Raw genomic sequence first — 19,660 nt, 5'->3', positions numbered from 1 at the left:
GGTGAGGGGCAGCAGGCTGCAGCAGGGGAGGAAGGAAGCCACATGTGATGGCAGTCCCCTCCCCCCCAGCACCTACCCACCCACCACAGGGGAGACAGGAGGGCTTCCTGGACCTGAGCAGCTGGGGCTTGGGTGAATTTTGTGACACCCTTCCCTCCCCCCCGCAGCCAGCACTCCTGCCCTATGCTGGGCAAGGGGCAGCTCCATGCCCCATCCCCAATGACGCTACGGTGAGGGGCAGCAGCAGTGGAGGCCACACATGATGGCAGCACTCTCCCCACCCCCCAGTACCCACCATAGGGGAGGTCAGGGGGCTTCCTGGACCTGAGAGGGGCCCTAGGAGTATGTGCAGTGACGGTGGTGCAGAGTGAGTGTGCTGCGGGGGGGAGAGAAGGGGTCACTCCGCTGGAGCTCGCTGCTGCTGGTGGGAAGGGGATGGGGGAGTCCTCTCTGGCCCTAGCCCTGGGGCAGCCTGTCTGCATCCCAAGCTCCTCATCCCTGCCCCACCCCAGAGCCTGCACCCCCAGCATCCCAAGCCTGAGCCACAGCTCTGTGAACCCCTCCTGCACTGTGAACCTCAGCTCCACCCCAGAGCCCTCACCTGAGGGGAAAAACACGCAACTTTAATTTGGCAGTCAGTTTGAGGTATGATCGTGTTTAGCACAATACTTGATTGCTTTACACCCTTTAAAGTATATAATTGGCTGTATACAGGTGTTCCTAAGTGGGACTGTTCTTAATGTTTTCTCTGAAGACTGTGTGGGTGCCTCAGTTTCCCCTATGCATTTCTTAAGGATCGAGGTGGCGGGATAAGGGTGTGTGATTGTTGCAGAGCCCTAGAGGGCCAGTGTGATGCTGTCTGCACAGAGAATGGCCGACACCCTGTCTCCTGGCAACTGATGGTCTGAGCCCCTCCCCTGCAAGGTGCAAACTGAAGGTATTGGAGAACAAAGAGATCAGGTAGCCTCCTTGCATGGAAAAGAGACAGAGGCCAGAGGTGGGGCTGAAGGGAGTGTCAGTGCCTATGCAGACTCGTTGCGGGAAGCGCACGGTGTGGAAGGGGATGCCGGGATGCTCTGGAACTACTTCATATAAAGCCAGTCAGGACTCTGGGGGAGCATGCCTCCTCTCTCTGAGCATATTGTCTCCAGGGCAAGAAGCTTACACCTTCCTGGGTCTGACCTCGGAGCATTTAGCATCCCCTTCTGCACCATGCGCTTTCCGCAGCGAGTCCGCACAGGCGGGGCTCCCGGGGAAGCCAGAGGGCCCTGCATCCCAACTCCGCAGTCAGACGTGACTCTTAGCCAGCCGGTAAACCAGAAGGTTTATTAGATGACAGGAACACAGTCTACAACAGAGCTTGTAGGTGCAGAAAATAGGACCCCTCAGTCAGGTCCATCTTGGGGGATGGGGAGCCCAGACCCAAGTTCTGGGCCTCTCCCCGTCTCCCCAGCCAGCTCCAAACTGACACTTTCTCCAGCCCCTCCTCTGGCCTTTGTCTCTTTTCCAGGCAAGGAAGCCACCTGATCTTTTTGTTCTACAACACCTTCAGTTGGCACCTTGCAGGGGAAACTGAGGCACCCACACTGTATTCAGAGAAAACATGAAGAACATTCCCACTTCATCACAACAGATACAGCAAAATACAGTATTGTGAACCTGGCGAGTGCTGCTTCTGACTTTCCACTTTTAATTGGCCCTTGTAACCTTGTGGTGCTGGCACACTGTAGCTTCATTTTATCCCAGCAACAATTTCTTGATCATCGCAAAAGAAGAGGCTATATTTGTTTTTTATTTGAGAAAGTATTTGCTTTTGAGGGTTACTGATCAAAGGCTGCTTGGTTGTTTCTGTATTCAAAAGAGTATTAACAACATTGATATTCTTAGTTAAATATTTTTTTCTTAGGATAGTGATATTGTGTAATAAAGGAAAACTGTTAAACGCTTATGGTTTCCAGTCCATTTTTACATTATTTAAAAAAACGCTTATGGTTTCCAGTCCATTTTTATATTATTTAATAAAATATATATCTGCTTACAAGGCGGCGGGGGGGGAGGGGCGAGCGGAGACAGACACATTCTGAGCACCACCAAAAATTATACAAACCTGCCGCCAGGGTCCCTTTTGAACCGGGCGTTCCAGTCGAAAACCAGATGCCTGGCAACCGTAGGTACTATATGGCTAGATCCCATGTAACTGCGAGAATGCCTCTTTCTTTATATCAGAATACCACAGTTTAGATCAATTAAGGTACCTGAGCTAGAGCTCCACTGGTATAAACGAGAGGAGGGAAGCTGTCAGCATATTCTTTGCAGGGACCTGCAGGCTTTGAAATTGGCTCCCCTTCCCTAGTCCAGAAGTCCTCAAATTTTAGAGCCTCTTTTTCCCCAAAACATCTGAAAATTGGAGGGGGTCGGGGGGGAGAGAATGTGGTTAACTTTTGGAGAGAGGGATTTTAAATTGCCTGGTTTGCTCATTGGGAGTTTCATGGTATGGAAGTGCTGTAGTTTAGTCATAACAATGGGAATTTTTCATATTTGTATTTTAAGTTATGTCAAGGTCTCCAGGGATGAAATGGGAATAGAGACCACCCACCCCCGCCATGAAAGGCAACAAATTGCACATAAAGGACCAAGTGTTGGTAATTATACCACTTTAGGATGATATCTAGTCAGAGTTCATGGACAGTGTTGAAAATAAATAAACAAATAAATCTGATGTAGCACTAAGTTGCGTTAAACACCAATCATCAGGCGTCACTTGTCCACTAAGCCAGAACTAAACTCAGGCTCCAGTGTAGTGCTATTGAGCCCTATTCTGCAGTTGCTGTCTTTCAAATAGGGTTGCCAACTTTCTAATTGCACAAAACTGAACACCCTTGCCCCAACCCTTCTCTGAGGCCCCACCGCCCACTCATCCAGCCCCCCTCCCTCTGTCACTCATTCTCCCCCACCCTCCCTCACTTTCACTGGGCTGGGACAAGGGGTTGGGGTGCGGGAGAGGGTGAGGGCTCCAACTCGGGGTGTGGGCTCGAGTGTGGGGCCAGAAATGAGGGGGTTCAAGGTGCAGGAGGGAGCTCCAGCCTGAGTCAGAGGGTCTGTTTGACTGTGGTGTAGATGTCCAGGCTACAGATGGAGCCCAGGCTCTGGGACCCTGCAAGGTGGGAGGATCCCAAAGCTCGGGCTCCAGCCCGAGCACAAACATCTACATTGCAATCAGAGCCGGCACTAGGCATAAGCAAACTAAGTAATTGCTTAGGGTCCCAAGCAGCTCAATTAGGGCCCCCCGTATTCCTTTTTAGCTGTTTAACAAGTTTTGGGGGTAAATATTCCTGGGCTAGCACTGCCTCTGACTCCAATTAAACCTCCCTTTAGCCTGAGCTAGCCATAAGTGTCTAAATAGACATATAGACATACCCTAGAGTTCAACATCCCTGCAAGGTAGGGAAATACTATTATTCCCATTTTACAATAGGCAGCTGAGCACAGACACTCGATGACTTGCCCAATGCTGCACAGGAAGCATGGGACAGAGCAGGGACTTGAACCCAGCCTCCTGGGTCCCAGGCTACCACCCTAATCTCTGGACCATCCTTCTCCTCATTTAGAAATGGGACGCAAAAACTAATTTTTAACTATTTATTATCATTAACTGCTATCGACAATGTAGGAACACTTTTCTGGTCAGGTACCTACTCAGCTAATTATATGTATGCCTATCTAATTGTACTGTGCAGTTTCAATTCCGTAAGTCATTCTTTACTTCTTGTCTTAAACCATTAGTTAGTGTTAATGACACTTTACTGCAAATTGCACACAGTTTTCAGAAGCACTGGTATCTGCATTTTTATTATAAACAAGCATGCAGAGAATACCTATATATAGGCTACACTCATGCAAAGTCTAAAAAACAACTTTGAAACTGTTTTTCTAGATAATAGCACTATATAGAAAGTAAGGTACTGTTCCTGCTTGAAATATATTTGAAAAAGTCCAAACATCATTTGCAATAGAACAGAAATAAATGCCTACAAATGCTATCGTTATTAAAGGAATTATCTGCAAGGAAACGCGCACGCACTACCTATAACTACATAATCTAGGTCCAAATCCTGTGATTCTTACTCACATGAATAATGCTACTGCAGTCAATAGGTTGGCTCATATGAATAAGTATTACTGGATTCAGCCATTGATCAGGCAAAACTCCCACTCACTCTGAAGGGAGAAGAATAAGGCCCCGGTAAGAAGTGCAGAATTTGTTGCCCAAATACAAAAGTGGTAGTTATTTTTTTCCTTTTTCACTATCTAAATCTTACTGAAATTATTATTTATAATTTACAGCTCCCCTAAAGTATATTAGGAATTTAACAGTCTCAAAGAACTTACAAGCTATATTTCAATGAGGATGATGTAAGAGTACATAAGAAACAAAAAGGGAAGAAGTTTGAGGTTGGTCAAGGGTTAGAGTAAAATACACATTACTGCTATTATATAAAATAGTTGACAGTGACAATTTTTTTGAACATGATGGACTCCCCCATGAGGGCTGGCATAAACCACCCTCATGCATAGGCATCTGGACAATTTCCCTGGTTTGTATCTTCATTGTCTGTCCCCACACACAGTGAAAACACAGCATTCTATTGTGTTTTTGAGCTTTGTGCACTCACATTGGGCAGGAAGTGGGCAGTAATTGTCCCTCTGTACTTATTCACACAAATCTCCCAATTAACTCAATATGGCATTCTGCTGAATAAAGACTTCAGAAACAGAAATACAACAAAATATTCCTACATAATGATATAATACTGTACTTAAACCCTTCCTACCTATACCTAATTTCCACATATAGATAAAAGATAAAGGACAAGTGTAAAATAAAATTATTAAGCTTAAGGTATAGGCTCAAATTAGATGCATCAAAGATATAAACCTGAATAGTTATGGTTTTCATTGTCTGAAACAGTTTTAATTAGTTATTTGCCCATAGGCTTTTTGTTCAAGTGAAGATAGTCTCAATCAGTCAATAGGCTACACTTAACAATGACCCATCAACTGTTTAATGCAGGAGACAGTTCTTGGAAAACATGAAGCATACATACTTTTGGTTTCATATTTGAAACTGAAATAGTACAGCTGGTTAAGTGGTAAGAAACAAGACAATTTCATGAGACTCCTGGTGCGTTAGACTCAAATCAACAAACATTTCAGAACTGACATAAAATTTGCATGAAATTCACATTCTTTCAAATGAGGATGGCTACCTTAAAAAAAAACAACCACCAGCAAACAAACAAAAACAAAACAGAACCCAGCTAATCCCAATTCTTTCAGAACAACCAAGGCTGTTCTGCTATCAAGAATAAACTATCACAATTAAAAATAATGCTCTGGCACTGTTCATGCAAAGGTTGCTTTATTTTACGAGAAAACAAGTGACATTACCTTAGGGATACATGACAATTTTAAATTCTTCACTGAAGAAAACACAAAAACAAGTTTGGATTTTTTTTTTTAAAAACACCCAAGCTGATTGCAAATTTGGATTCTGTTTCTCTTATTAGATTCACCGAAATGTATCATCTCACTATGGACATCTAAAGCGAGAAAAATTGAAAACTCTGAAGTTTATAATAGCATCATTTCCCTTTCTTTTTCATATCAATTTTACATTTTCTCACATTCCTCTCTGCTGGCAGCTGCTACTCATAGGCTTTTATCTGGCAGGGAAGCAGTTGCCTGTACAACTGATGCCAGCACTACTCCCAAACTGGAGACTGACTGTCTAATCTTCATAATACAAGCAACCTCCAACTGACCAACTTCAGACTTACATTTTTAACACGCGAGTCCACAGCTCAGACTCCCTTTGGATTAGCAGTACTTTTTTTTAAATTAACACTTTTGTGGAAAAGAGGAGTTTATTGTAAATGAAAACTGCAAAAAAAGAAAAAAAATCCTGAACAAAAGTGAAGTTGGTATGTAAACACACAAGACTTAAGAAGTCACATAATAAACAAGGTATTTCCAGACTGTCTGAAGCAATATATTTAGAGTAAAATAGTTTTGTATAGTGGTCTGACAAAAATAATTGGTTTTCCTAGACAAACTACTATTGCAAATCACTGTGAATTGATAAGGACCACCAACAGAGCAGTCCTACTAGTACATGAGAACAAATTCTCAGAAAAATCACTCTGTTGTTCTGCTGAATAATGAAGCTGGCATCTCAGACCTTTAGAAATGTTTAACTGGAATTCTGATTGTAAAATATTTTTCAAGGTTCTTTTCCAAAATTACATCTTCACAGACATTCCTTGGAAATACAGGCAAAAAGCAAATTTGCATCCTTGTGATTCCCATGGAAAATATTTCACATATTTTTTATAGGAAGTGTTCTGTAGATTATAACCAAAATTACATGCTGGGATTGTGGATTCAGCTGCTGCTGTCCTTCATATCTATCTTTTGTCTGTCTAGAACACAGAAGATGACTGAAAAGTCATTAAATAATTTTGGTCAAAAAATTTCAGTTCTCTACAATATTAAGCAACCATGCTCTCCCTCTAGATTAACAATCCTCCATAAAAATAATCCACTGGATCTTTTTTGTTTTGTTGCTTTTTAGACAAGATCATAAAACATTGTCATCTTTTATGTAGGTCTGTCAGAAAAATTTCTAGCCTGAAGTTTTATAAGTTAATTGTTCAACTATAAGTAATGTATGTTTTAATATATCTGCTTATCTTACACTCAGAGCCTTGGGAAGGTGGCATAAAAATAATTTCATACTATTCTGACACCTGATATCAGATACTTCCCTAACAGTCACCTATGCATTAAAAAGGTCAATTAAATTAATAAAACATTCAAAATAAAAGAAAAACTCCCCTCTTTCTGGCTGCATGGGCTGCTGTTCCTAATTAAAGCTGAAATGCCCAGTTCAGTGGGCACAGTGGCTGACTGACCCATGCTTTGTGTTTGGACTCAAAATGGTGGAAAATAGGGGTAAATTGTTCAAAGAATCACACAGAAAACACAATATTAAAAAAATCTAAACATAAGAGAATTTTATTGCAAGAAATTACCTAAGATAATTGCTATATTAGTCACTTAGCAATTGTTGCAGGTCAACAGACTGATTAGGATAATCAGTAAAAGGTCACCCAGAATGACAGAAACCCCCTCAATGTCAGTGTTGTTGGGTGGAAGTAGTTCCCCTTTTTCCACTCCTGAGAAGACCAGAGTTTTGGAAATTCTACAGTATGCATTTTGACTAACTACCCTATATATACACATTCATGATGATACAATAAGGCTTGCTTCATTATTAGGTAGAAAGCCTTTTTGATTATGTACTTCCAGGCTTGTTTGGGGATAGAAAGGGAACACAGAATGGGCACATATGTTCTAACAATGATTCCTGCAATGTTCAAGAACCCCAACTTTTTAAATCCCTTCAATGATCTCTGGCAGGTTGGTCACCTTGATCACGAGTTCTTGCAGTACACTATATAGGACCTACTGTGGACTTCCCAAATCCAAAGGCTGCAAACACTATTCTTTTCCCCCCTCAGCGAAAGGAATGTCTGATATTGAAATGTCAAGGCTAGTTCACTACACAAGGTACACAAAGATCTCCTCTCTCTCCTGGAAATTATGCAGCCAGACTCGAACAACTCAGTCCCACTAGTCTGTATTCATGGTCCAGACCAAAAGTGGTTCTCCATACAGTGACCATTTCACACTTACATCACAGAGACATTTTAAGCCAGCCTGCAAGCTCTCACTAGGGCTCTGGGTCGGGGGCCACACCACGCAGCTCCCGGAAGCTGCAGCATGGCCCCGCTACAAGGGTTGGGGGCCTCTCTGCGCCTAGGAGCCAGAGAAGGGACATGCCACTGCTTCTGGGAGCAGTTTGAGACAAGCACCGCTCAGAGCCTGCATCCCTGAGGCTCTCTCCACGCCCCAACCCCAGCCCTGATCCCCCCAGCTCTCCAAACCCCTCAATCCCAGCACGGAGCACCCTCCTGCACCCCAAACCCCTCAGCCCCATCCCAGAGCCTGTAGCTCCAGCCGGAACCTGCACCCCTTCCCACACCCCTGATCCCTCTCCGAACCCCTCGGTCCCAGCCCAGAGCACCCTCCTACACCCCAAACTCCTCATCTCCAGCCCCCACACCTCCAACCAGAGCCCTTACCCTCTCCCGCACCCCATCCCCAATTTTGTGAGCGTTCATGGCCCGCCATACAATTTCTATTCCCCGATGTGGCCCTCAGGCCAAAAAGTTTGCCCCCCCCCCCGTTCTACAGGACCATCCTCTGCAGTCTTGCCACAATTACTTCTGTTGCCTTGTGACTGGCTTTCAAAATCTCCAGCAAAAATCTTCTTGGAGAGCTGAATGTTCTTCCTGGTCTCATTTTGAGAAAGGTCTAGGAAATGGCCAGCACCATAGGACTTTTGCGATGTCCCTGGGGGATTATAGGAGTTTGACCTTTTTTCATTTCCCCAGTGTTCTCAGAAGACCTTTAGGAATCTCTCAGAATCCACTGTTTTAGGCAGCTGGGCCAAGAACCTGGGACAGGTTCCCAGAGAATTGTGCAATTACAACTGCATAGCACCCTGCTGGGCAAAAGTGACTGACCTATACACAAAACAGCAGTGGACACACTGCACCTCTGGAAATTCAACTGACAATTTTGTGTGTGTGTGTGTGTGTGTGTGTGTGTACACGCTGTGCGCATGCGCACAGGGCCAAATTTATACATAGTGTACAGACACATGGATATATGCATGTAACATTTAATATAAAGTAATTATATCCTAAACCACATCACAAGGATTTATTAACTTAAGTCAATTGGCATTTCTTTGCCTTTTTGCCAACAGGCATGTTAACATCAACACTGAGGCTGTGCTGCTATTATGAACTCTACTGCAGGAATGTAAACAAAACAGACATGAATAGATTTCCTGAACTACCCTGAGCCAGATGCAGTTTGAGGAAAGAAAGACAGACAAGGAATGGGGGAGGGCCAGAGGCTGCTGGAGGGGGAGCTGCCTCAGGTACTCTAAATCTCACTATCTACAATTCATACTACAGAAACTCCCATTACATGACAGAGAATTTTTTATTACAGCATATCTCTTTCTCAGTATTCAAAAACTGAATACTGGAGCCTGCTTGTTACGGCAAAGGTTACCATGATGATTAAATGGGTTGACAATGTCCCATTCACTGTGATGGACCAGGATGGTACTGCTAGCAATACAGTTCCTTTAAAAAGACTGCAATATCCAAGAGATAAAAATCTGTCATGCCAATGGTGTTTTGAAAACCTCTCTGATCCAGTTAGCAACGAATGTGTAACTCCCCCTAATGGAGGAATATTTGAATGTACCTCAGAGAAAATTTCAATAACTCAAAATTATAGTGTAGTCATTTCACTTTCCTTCACTTCTTACGGTTTTTTTTAAAATAGAGGTTTTAAGACATATTGTCATAACTCATACCAAACATACTTTCTCTATTATGAACACAAGTTTTTATTTCCTTACTGGGTTTTGTCTGCTAAGTCAGACCTTAAATATACATGTATTTTAGCATAATTCTGTAGCATTTATTCCTTTATCACTAAAATTCTTTAAATAGTCATCTGTCAATCATTTTAAGTAAGCCTTTGTGCCAAATGCTTTTGTGGTTCCAGCCAGGTCAGCAAATTGGCATAAAAATGATAGTGCCATGTCACATTGATTTTGGTAGGCAGGATAAAGGGTCACTTCTCATATACCCAGCTGCCTGTAATGAATGCAACGTGTTTGAGGCCTATTCTTGGACAGGTTCCCCTACATTTTAGACTCAACTTTTCTTGGCAAGCTTTCTGGGGGTATACTATGTACGTGTCCCAGTTACTTCAGCCAAAACTTTTCAATATGAAAATTCAGCAGTATTGACTCCATGTGTAGATGGTATGGCTTTAAAATGTCTGTCTTTTGAACCTAATCACTCACCAGAAATCTCTTTCCTAATTCCATTTTTAGAATCCCATGGTATATATCTTTTTTTTTTCCCCTGGAGCTGTAGATAAAGACGGCATATATATCAACAGTTAATAGGGTATACATATGAACAGAGGTGTGTGTACAATATGTAACTTTGCTTGTTCTTATGTGTGTATATATAGTGATCTAGTTCTTGTGAAAGATGCCAGATCGATATTCTTGGAGTCAATATGTTTGTCCCCAGCTGCAACAATGCAATCCTTCAAAAACAAACCAACAAAAAAAAATCACCCCACAACCATGCCTCATTCCTAAACTATGGGACTATTTTTCTATGGGTGAGAGAGTAATTCAAGTTTCTGTTCTTTGGTCCTCAACTACAGTGCCAAGTGTACCATCTCTGGTGGTGGTTTTAGTTATATGACTATTGGTGCAATAAGAACAGGACTGAGACCAATACTTAATTTCAGATAGGTCACTGTCAGCCATTTTCAGTCTGTATTGACCTGGACTGGATTTGACCTAACTTTCTGGTGGGTGAAATTTTATGTATCCTACTCCATTACTGATCCCCTGGTCCATCCAAACCCACCTAATGTGGAGAAAATGTAATGAGGATAATCAGCCTAGCTTGAAGGGATGGGTGAAAAAACAAATGACCCTAAATTGGTCTGATCTATTTGTTGGATAAAAAGCCTAGGACAACTGCTGCTGAAGAGCTCCCCACTCAAAAAAAAAATATTTATTTTTAGTTTTTCTGTTTAGTGTAGAAAGCAGTACATTTATATGTATTAAAAGGAAACCTCCAAAAGATTACCGCCTTACGGTCACTTCTACTTTCCTTTATATTATTGCAAATGAAGTTAGATTCAAGCCCCATTGGGCAATATGAGGCTTAAAGATTTAAACTGTGGCGCAAAAGTGGAAAAGTTAAGAATATTCTCCCATGGACAAAGCTACCAAGACACACTGATATGCAGAAGCACATAATGGATATTAATAATATACATAATCCATATGACTCATTCAAGATAGCAAAGAACTTGTAAAATCAAAATATATAATGGTTTAAAAATATTGGAAACAGATGCGAAATTAGAACAAAAAACTAGAGAGAAACAAAGATTACTGGCAGAAAATCGGAAATATAAAGAGGAAACCCATACAAGAAATAGGTTGGGAATAGCTAACCTTTCTGGCTCAGTTTTTAAATATGTTTCTAAGCACAGAATAACCATAGGGGAAGAATTTATTGTTATATTGATTTAACAACAATTAAGATTCAGTAATCAGTATTAGTTTACTGGATTATGGCAAAGTGAGAAGGAGGAACCTACAGAAGCAACAATTAAAAAACTGCTTGCAATGTGGGAGGGAATGTATGTGAGACACAATATTATGTGAAAAAAAAATTATTTCAGAAACTGTTGTATAAACTACTGCAGTATTTCAATAGTATTGAAAATATTTAAATTTTGGGGGGCTACTTAAATATTCTCCTGGTTTATGATTTCTAATCTATATTTCTGTGACAGAATCAGAGAGTTCATACTGCATAATGGCTAATCATCAGAATGAGTATGTGAAACAATGACACTAACATCTGTCTTTGATCAGGACATTCAGAAAATGCAGGACATGACACTATGGAAAAATTCACTTCAACCCCATCCCCACCTCTTTTTTAATGGAATGTTTTACTGAGATTTGTTTTATATGTTTGACAGACAGTAAATTACTAAGATATAGGAGATCCTCCAAAGATCTGTGATCCTTGCAGAAGAGGTTAATGCGAGTCAGGGAAGATCAGAGTTTAGGATATATAAGTAATACAAATGCTGTCAGTCACTGTCTTAAGATGATAGCACAATTTTGTTTGTCGTATTCTATTGAAAAAAAATCTTTCATTATTACATCTGGGATTGCAGTTTCCAAACCAATGCACAACCCTAGCTGCTTGGCATTGGTCCTTCAGAACATTCTGTAGATCAGTTCTCAAACTGTGGGTTGGGACCCCAAAGTGGGTCACGACCCTATTTTAATGGGGTCACCAGGGCTGGCTTAAACTTGCTGGGGTCAGAGACCTAAGCCCTGCCACCTGGGGCCGAAGCCCAAGGGCTTGAGCCCTGGGCGGCAAGGCTCAGGTTACAGGCCCCCTGAAGGCCTTGGGCTTTGGCTTTGCCCCCTGCTCCCCCAGGGCACCGGGCTCAGGCGCGCTCAGACTTCAGTCCCCCCTCCTGGGGTCATGTAGTAACTTTTGTTGTCAGAAGAGGGTAGCAGTGCAATGAATCCACCATTCACAATGCAGTACAAGTTGGCACAAAAGCAGATTCAAGTAAGTGGGAGAGGTGAGTTAGCAATCACTGACTAATTTTCTATCTCCTTTGTAAAAACAAAAAAACCCAGCAGCACACCAGATAAAGGATGAAAGAACAAACATGAGCAACTCTAATTGAAGTTGCATAAAACTTTCTGAGCCTTCCACTAACATCTAGACTTCCTCTAATAATGTTAAATAACTTCATAATCACTTGGAGGTATATATTAAAACTGTGTGAAACCCATTTAGGTTACATGGTTTCTGTGAAACAAAATCAGTGGGTTTAATGAGTGTGATTCGTAACGCTGAACGTGAAAACTGCTAACAGAATCTTTATCAAATCCAAGCAACTATCACCATCCACCTGCTAACACACAACTCCCCACTCGCAATAGGCCATGGCCTTTAGGGGCCATCTTTTCTGGATGTTGGAGAGGCCAAGTCATTTCACCCTATTACACTTTTAAAGGGCAAATAATGAGCCTGCTGCCCAGCCACAGATAGGTGGCCCGACCACCTTTTTGGAGGGAAGTTAGGATATTGTTCAAAGAAGGGAACTATCTGCATATCCACCGTGGGCATTTATACTGTACTCATCTTTGTACAGGTCTTCTTCAAAGTTTAGACAACCCCCAAAATTTCAGGCTGAGCTCATGGCCCTACTACATGTGTTAATCCATACTTTCTAAGAGAAAAGACAACTAATCATGTTCCTGACTGTGACTTTCACTCCACCTCTAAAAGTCTTAAATCTTAAAATATGCTCTATATCCTGTGTTTTAAAACATTAGTAAATACAGAACCAAAATCAAAAGTGTTTGTAGCTGCCCAAGGAGCTTCGTGTATATATGGATGAGAGAACTGCCTCTTTCAGATATCCTGTATAGCTGTAGCCATGTCAGTCCCAGGATATTAGAGAGACAAGGTGGGTGAGGTAGTATCTTTTATTGGACCAATTTCTGTTGGTGAGAGAGATAAGCTTTGGAGTCACCAAGAGCTCTTCTTCAGTAGACTTGAAAAAGAAATCTGTGTCGTTGGAAAGCTTGTCTCTCTCACCAACAGAAGTAGGTCCAATAAAAGATATTGTGTCTCTCTCTCTCTCTTTCAGACATGTCAGCTGAACCATAAATTTAGCATAATATGCTAGCACGGCAATTTAACTCACTTCTCTGTTCGGCTAAAAGGCCAATAATAAAATGGCCTAGTTTAAGTCCAGTATCAAGCCTTACTAAATCAAAATCATTTCAAGACAATACTTATTAAAAATGTGTTACAAATATTTTCATTTCACCATGGTCTAGGAAAGACCTTACAGCTGATTTCTAATCTTCTCTCCTACCCCTTGTTTGTGTTTTAAGTAATTTCTTCTGTTTGACTCTAACTCTCAATTGTCCTGCAATCAAAGAAAAACCAAGAAAAAAAGATCAGGTGAACCATGTGAAGCATATTGGAATGACTATTCTTAGCTTGTTTATGGTTTCTTTTCCTACCATGTATTTTCTTTTAGTATTCCTATGCTTTCAGAAACAGAAACTGGTTTTTTTTTTTTAACATATTTGTGGTTCATTGATAATCCTGCTATGCTTTATCCTAGGGTCACAGTATATACCAAGATAAAGTGGCTGATTAACTGTTAAGTTTCTTGTTTAATGTATTCCAGTCTGATTAAATCCTGAACAAAATTGTTGCATGGTTGTCAGCAAAATATAAACTTAAGGAACATCTCAGATCCACCCATAGGCTTTTTCTTGTGTCCTACTAAACTTCCACTGGATAATGAGTAAAATACAAAATATGTTCATAGCCTGGAAGTAAAGTTAATGCCTATGTGAAATTACACTCTGTTACATGATTAACATTGAATTAAGAGCTCAATACTTTTATCATTGAATTCACAGCAGTGCACTAACCATAGTAATTTGAAAGATCATTTTTTAAATTTAGTTTGACAATTTAAAGGTTTTGCAGCTTACATGCAGTGCAGAGCAACAGTATTCTTACTTCCAGGATAAAAATCATTTTAAATGTACAAAAAGGTAAATTGGAAAAAGAACACTTAAGCCATACAAAGAAACAACGTCTAGAGAAACAGCCATAATAGCTGTTAGCTGATATAATGGGTATGTGAAACATGATACAACCAGGGCTAACTTGGTCCACTCAAAGTTTGCAAACACACAAGGGAGTGCTAAACTGGAGAAGATCTCTTACCTTACAATATCTGACAAGTACACAGGCTGAAGTTTATCAGTGCAAACACGGTTATTGTTAAATCATATTAACTAAAGAGCTATGATAAAGACACGAAATACCCAGCTATCTATGAATCAAAAAACAATTGAACATAAGCATAATAGTTTCCAAAGGGGAACTTCACTCAAGAGACTAACACTGGGTTTTCCTTCCCCTTCCAATTCCCATTCTCTCTTTGCTTCTTCTCTCTCTGTTCTTGGAACTCCACTGGAGGAGAAGTATTTACTGGAGCAAGGCCCTACAAGATCAAAATCTGTAGATGATCAACCCATTTTTCAAGTAATTACCATAAATGTATTTGTTACAATGAGACTAACACATTTTTCTATTTAGATGGAAAATGAAATGTGTAAAATAATTCTCTTTAACTTTGTAATCATAACAAGGAGGTCTCAACCATGTATTTTTCATTCCTTTATTTGCTCTTTAGTAAAGATAAGATAAGAATTCATCTCTAGCTGAATCAAATGGAGCTAGCTGACAAAAGCAATACAATTATAAGCCTGCTTTCAGAAAGGACTACTTCAAAGTCCTGGATAAATCCTTAGGGAGGTCTTAACTTGGTTTCTTGGGACATCTATTTTCACTGATACCCTAATTTAGGCTTAATAATTTATAGTCTGACATATGGGGAGCATCTTGATCAGTCTCAATGGGAAAAAATGTCCTTACCATGATATTCAGGGCAGTGGGGACTTAGTTATAAATTTACAGGAATTCAACAACAGAGGCAGAAGTGAGACTGTGACAGTAGGTCAAAGTACTGCAGTTGTACATTTCATGTCTCTACTGCATTAACGCACATGGCTACAAAAAGACTACTTTAATTATTTTCATTTTATTTACTCTATTGCCTGGCTTTCTCTATGCAGTTTGTAAATTATCTATTCTCACCTCGGCTGGGAAGGGTTTACTCTATGGTGAGCTGCAGGAGTCCCAGAAGCCCAAGGGACCATCCTGCAGGGCACGCTGGGGCCAGGGCTGGCCTTACCTCTGGAGCTCTGCCATGCACCAGTCCACACTAGGCTGGGAGGCAAGAAGAGCGCTGAGGAGAGAGCTGCTTTAACCCAGTGTCTCCTGCATTCACCCCAGGCTGCCTGGCACAGCCTGGCCACCAAGGTAGCTGCTCACCTTGCCCATGGAACAGGGGAGGATGGGGCACATCCGGGCTAGTGACGAGAGCTCCTGAGGGTGCACAGCGGTGTCTGAAGTTGGGCAGCACTGAGGAGTGGAGGCAGCAGGGCTCCCCAGGCAGGTTCTCAGCAACTCAGGGAAACAGACCCTGTGCCGGGTGCATGCTGCGCATAGCTTCAGTTTGTGCACAGTGCTGCTATCCCCCTGTGCTTTGCATGGGCACAGGTACACCATTCTCACTGCTGGCGCCAGAAGCTTGCGTGCAACAGTGATCCAGCATTGAGCGTATGGGCTGCACAGTCCCTATTGTAACTTAAAAGCTTATCCAGTAAACTCAAGGTGTGTGACCATATTGTGTATCTGTACTGAAACTCCCAGAAAGGGGGCCAAAATACAAGTTTGCCCAAGGTGCCATTTTCTCTAGACTGGCCCTGGAGGAGTAATTTCCTAACAGACCTACAACTGCTATTGTTTATTTTGGTCCAATGGTGTTCATCTGCCTGATGTAAGAACCAGTATATTCACAGTTTTCACCTGCTGAGTTCACTGAAACCGTTTCTGAAGTCCAGGAAGCTGGAAGGGGGAACAAACAAATGAAGAGATAATTGATCCTTGTGATGGTTAGTGTTTTCCTATGAAAGTGGGGATTACAGTAGTATGTATACAGTGTGTACAACTATAGGATGACCCTTTCCGTGTACAAGAATAGGCAACTTTTGGGGTGGATGCGGTTATGCCCCAATATGACTGCATCCCCATGGAACCAACTGATGTTCCCTCTACATTTAACCACAGTTGCCTTCACAAGGATGGTTTGTGCGGAGAACATATAGCATAAGCCAAATTGGGACTCCAGATGGATTTATAATAAAGTAGCTAAACAAGGTCTGACAATGACAGCCTGCACACTCTTATCAGTTGGATTTGAAAATAATGTTGCCACTTCATTCAGAAATATATATCTGTCTCTCACTGGTGGCGCGCCTGTTGCAAGCCCTCCTTACACCTTTAAAATCCAGTCCTTTTCCTTCTTTCTTTGGCCTCATTCAGTTCACCACCATTTGCAATCACTAAGCAAAAGAACCTGTGTTTCCAACACAAAATGTTCTTCAGATAATGGTTCAGATGCCATGCCATTCCCTGTTCAAATTAAATAACCCCCGCCCCACAAACACAGATAATATACACACTCATTTTCTTAGCTTTCTATTTGAATTGAACCTTTCAATCTTCTCAAATTTTGGGAATCTCAGAATATCACTTGCAAACGTTATTTGAACATAACATAGTACCATAAAACCACTCTAAGGATTCATTATGAATAGTACCAAGATATAATGACGACGCTCATTTGGAACCCAATAAGTTGTTCTTCACACCCCACTATCTATTCCTCTTTCTTCCCTTCTCCACAGGGAAAACAGTGAAAGAAATCTCTCTCTCTCTCTCCCAACCCCCACCCCACCGCCCCGCTCTTTCCTGACCACTAACTGATTATACAAAATGTTATATTTTATAAATTATATATTTTACAACTATAGCACAGACGAAAGAATAACACACCTATTGTTGATACTTACAGCTCAAGGGCTTCTGTTCAACAAATGCAATAAAATCAAGACACTCTGCAAATGTAAATTATCTTTGTACACTTTCCACAGAGTTGAATTCTGATTTGTATTTTTGTGCCTTTTTTTTTTTTTTTTTTTTTACAGCTGGCAATTAAATAAAAATACAAAATTGCACAGCTTTACACACAACTTAAAAATAAATATACCATGATTCATAAAATACAAATGCAACTTGGAAGTAACCACATTATGAACCATTTCCAAACAAACTGGAAAAACAAAAACACAAACAACTTACAAGACCACATAGCTCAATGTTTGCTACTGTACCTCTGCAGTGTAGTGAGTGACAAATATTTAATGAAACATGTTTATGCACAAAGCAGATGATGTGTAATAGAAATTAAAACATTTATAAAAACATGTAACCCCCAAGGAGCTTACCAAAATTCCTGGGACTCTGTGTGCTGGTAGCTCAAAGAGAGGCCTAATGTCCCTGGTAGGGAGGGGGAAGCCAAGGCAGACTCAAAGTCTGCTCAGCAACCAATAGGGAGTGAGATTCCCCTCCCAGGGAGCTCCCGAGAGGGGAAAAGCTATTTGGGAGCTCTCTGAAGCCAGGCAGGGAAAGGGTAGGATTGGCTGTGTGGGGGGCTGGTGAGTCCCAAGCCTGCATGCAGGGTTCCCCCTCAGAACTGGCCTCTGGGGACCTGAAAGCAAGATCCCTCAGCTTGATTCTTTCCTGCTCCAAGGTGACTCTCAGTTTGTAGAGCTTTGTTGAGAAAACTTCCCCCAGCCAGGCTGAGTTAGCTCTCCAGCTCCGACATGAGCTCAGTGACCACATGGCCAGCTCTGCTCTGACTGCTAGTCCAGGGCTGCTGCCTGCTGTGAGTGTGTCTGAGTGCTGGGGTGGGAGAATAAAGTTTGGATTTTAGTATAGTTTTGTAATCTGCACCTTGAGCTCTTCACCCCTTGGTGGTGAGGGAAAATCCTGACACCTGCATGAAGAGGACGCCTGCTAGCAGTGATCATCAGCTCTCTGCAGTGACTGAAGAGTCCAGAGCCATCTCTGAACCTGAGGATCGGTCAGGGAGTTATGAGTCACCATTTTTTAGTTAGCTAGTCAGGCAAATTGTTTGGGAGACTCCTTACTCCCTGAATAGTGTCCTGAAACCAAGGAGTAACAGTTTGGGCTTTTGTTACTTGCTGCCTATTAAATCTGCAGAGGGATTTACCACCTTATCCCACTTGTGAGTCTCTGGGCTGTACTGAACCCAGTAAGCCACATTGCTAGTTTCTGCACACAGGCTATCCTGGTCACAGGTCATCAAGCATCCCCTACAAAGTACGTGTACCAACAGGACACTTATTTGACATTTGATGTATCAGATCACGTGATTGCAGAAATTCATGGGTATTAGCAGCATGGGCACCAGTGACTCTGAGAATAGTGGTTTACTCTGTTATATTTATCTCCTGTTTAATATAATTACTTTGTTAAATATATTGTATGTGTTTGTGTTATTTCTTGGAAGTCTCTAACTATCTGACAAGTAAATGGGGGTTACCCTGTGATTAGAATTTTCCTCCCAAGCTGCCCTAGTGACCCTGCCAGGAAGGAGCAAGTGGGGTGGAGGCACCGCCAAATAAATTCATATGGGAAGAAAGAAGTTACACCCTGCAGAGTGGATGGCAGCACAGGCCATTTCCCAGTCGGTGCTTCACCCCCACTCTGCCCCAAAGCCCCACCCTCACTCTGCGTCTTCCTCCAAAACCCCACCCTCTCTCTGCCTCCTTCCCCAAGACCCCACCCTCACTCTGCCTCATCCTGCTCCAGAAGCCACCAACCACTCGCTGCTCTCCACCTTCCAAGTGTTTCCTGCCAGCTGCCAAACAGCTGGTGGGCAGCCCCACCGAACAGCTGTGGCTGGTGGGTGCTGAACATCCCCTATTTTTTTTCTGTGGGTGCTTGAGCCCCAGAACAGCCACAGAGTTGGCGCGTATGGGTGACAGGATCCAGAAGAACCCAGGCTTGTCCATCAAAAGCCTAAGGAGATTTGTGCTAAAGGAGGTAACCAGATGGACAGGGGGCACTACAAATGTTTACAGCGAGTTTAAGTGCTGTATGATAAGTAAATTCTTTCCCATTTTTTTGGCAAACAAGGAGAAATGTGACATGAAGCATATTTTCATTATTATAAGAAAAAATGGTGAAAATTAAATAGTGGTGGACCTACAATTGTATAAATCTGTTTTGCATCATTTGAAACCATTTTTTAAAGGGTGTATGAAAAGGATTAAATCTTGTACAGTTATTTGTTTGAAGATTTCAAGCATCATGTGGCCTTAAAAGTATTTCTTACTAGGCCAACATGCATT

At 41.9% G+C, this 19,660-nt stretch overlaps 1 protein-coding gene across 36 annotated transcripts in view; it reads right to left on the bottom strand.

The window, feature by feature from the left end:
• TENM3 (teneurin transmembrane protein 3) overlaps nt 1-19,660 on the bottom strand; it is a 2,220,601-nt gene that overhangs the window by 380,891 nt on the left and 1,820,050 nt on the right. The gene's annotated exons all lie outside the window — the stretch shown is intronic.

Source organism: Caretta caretta, chromosome 4, assembly GCF_965140235.1.
Source record: "Caretta caretta isolate rCarCar2 chromosome 4, rCarCar1.hap1, whole genome shotgun sequence".
Taxonomy (NCBI): Eukaryota; Metazoa; Chordata; order Testudines; family Cheloniidae; genus Caretta; species Caretta caretta.
Note: the sequence above shows the minus strand (reverse complement) of the source record. Positions and strands in the feature narration are given on the sequence as shown.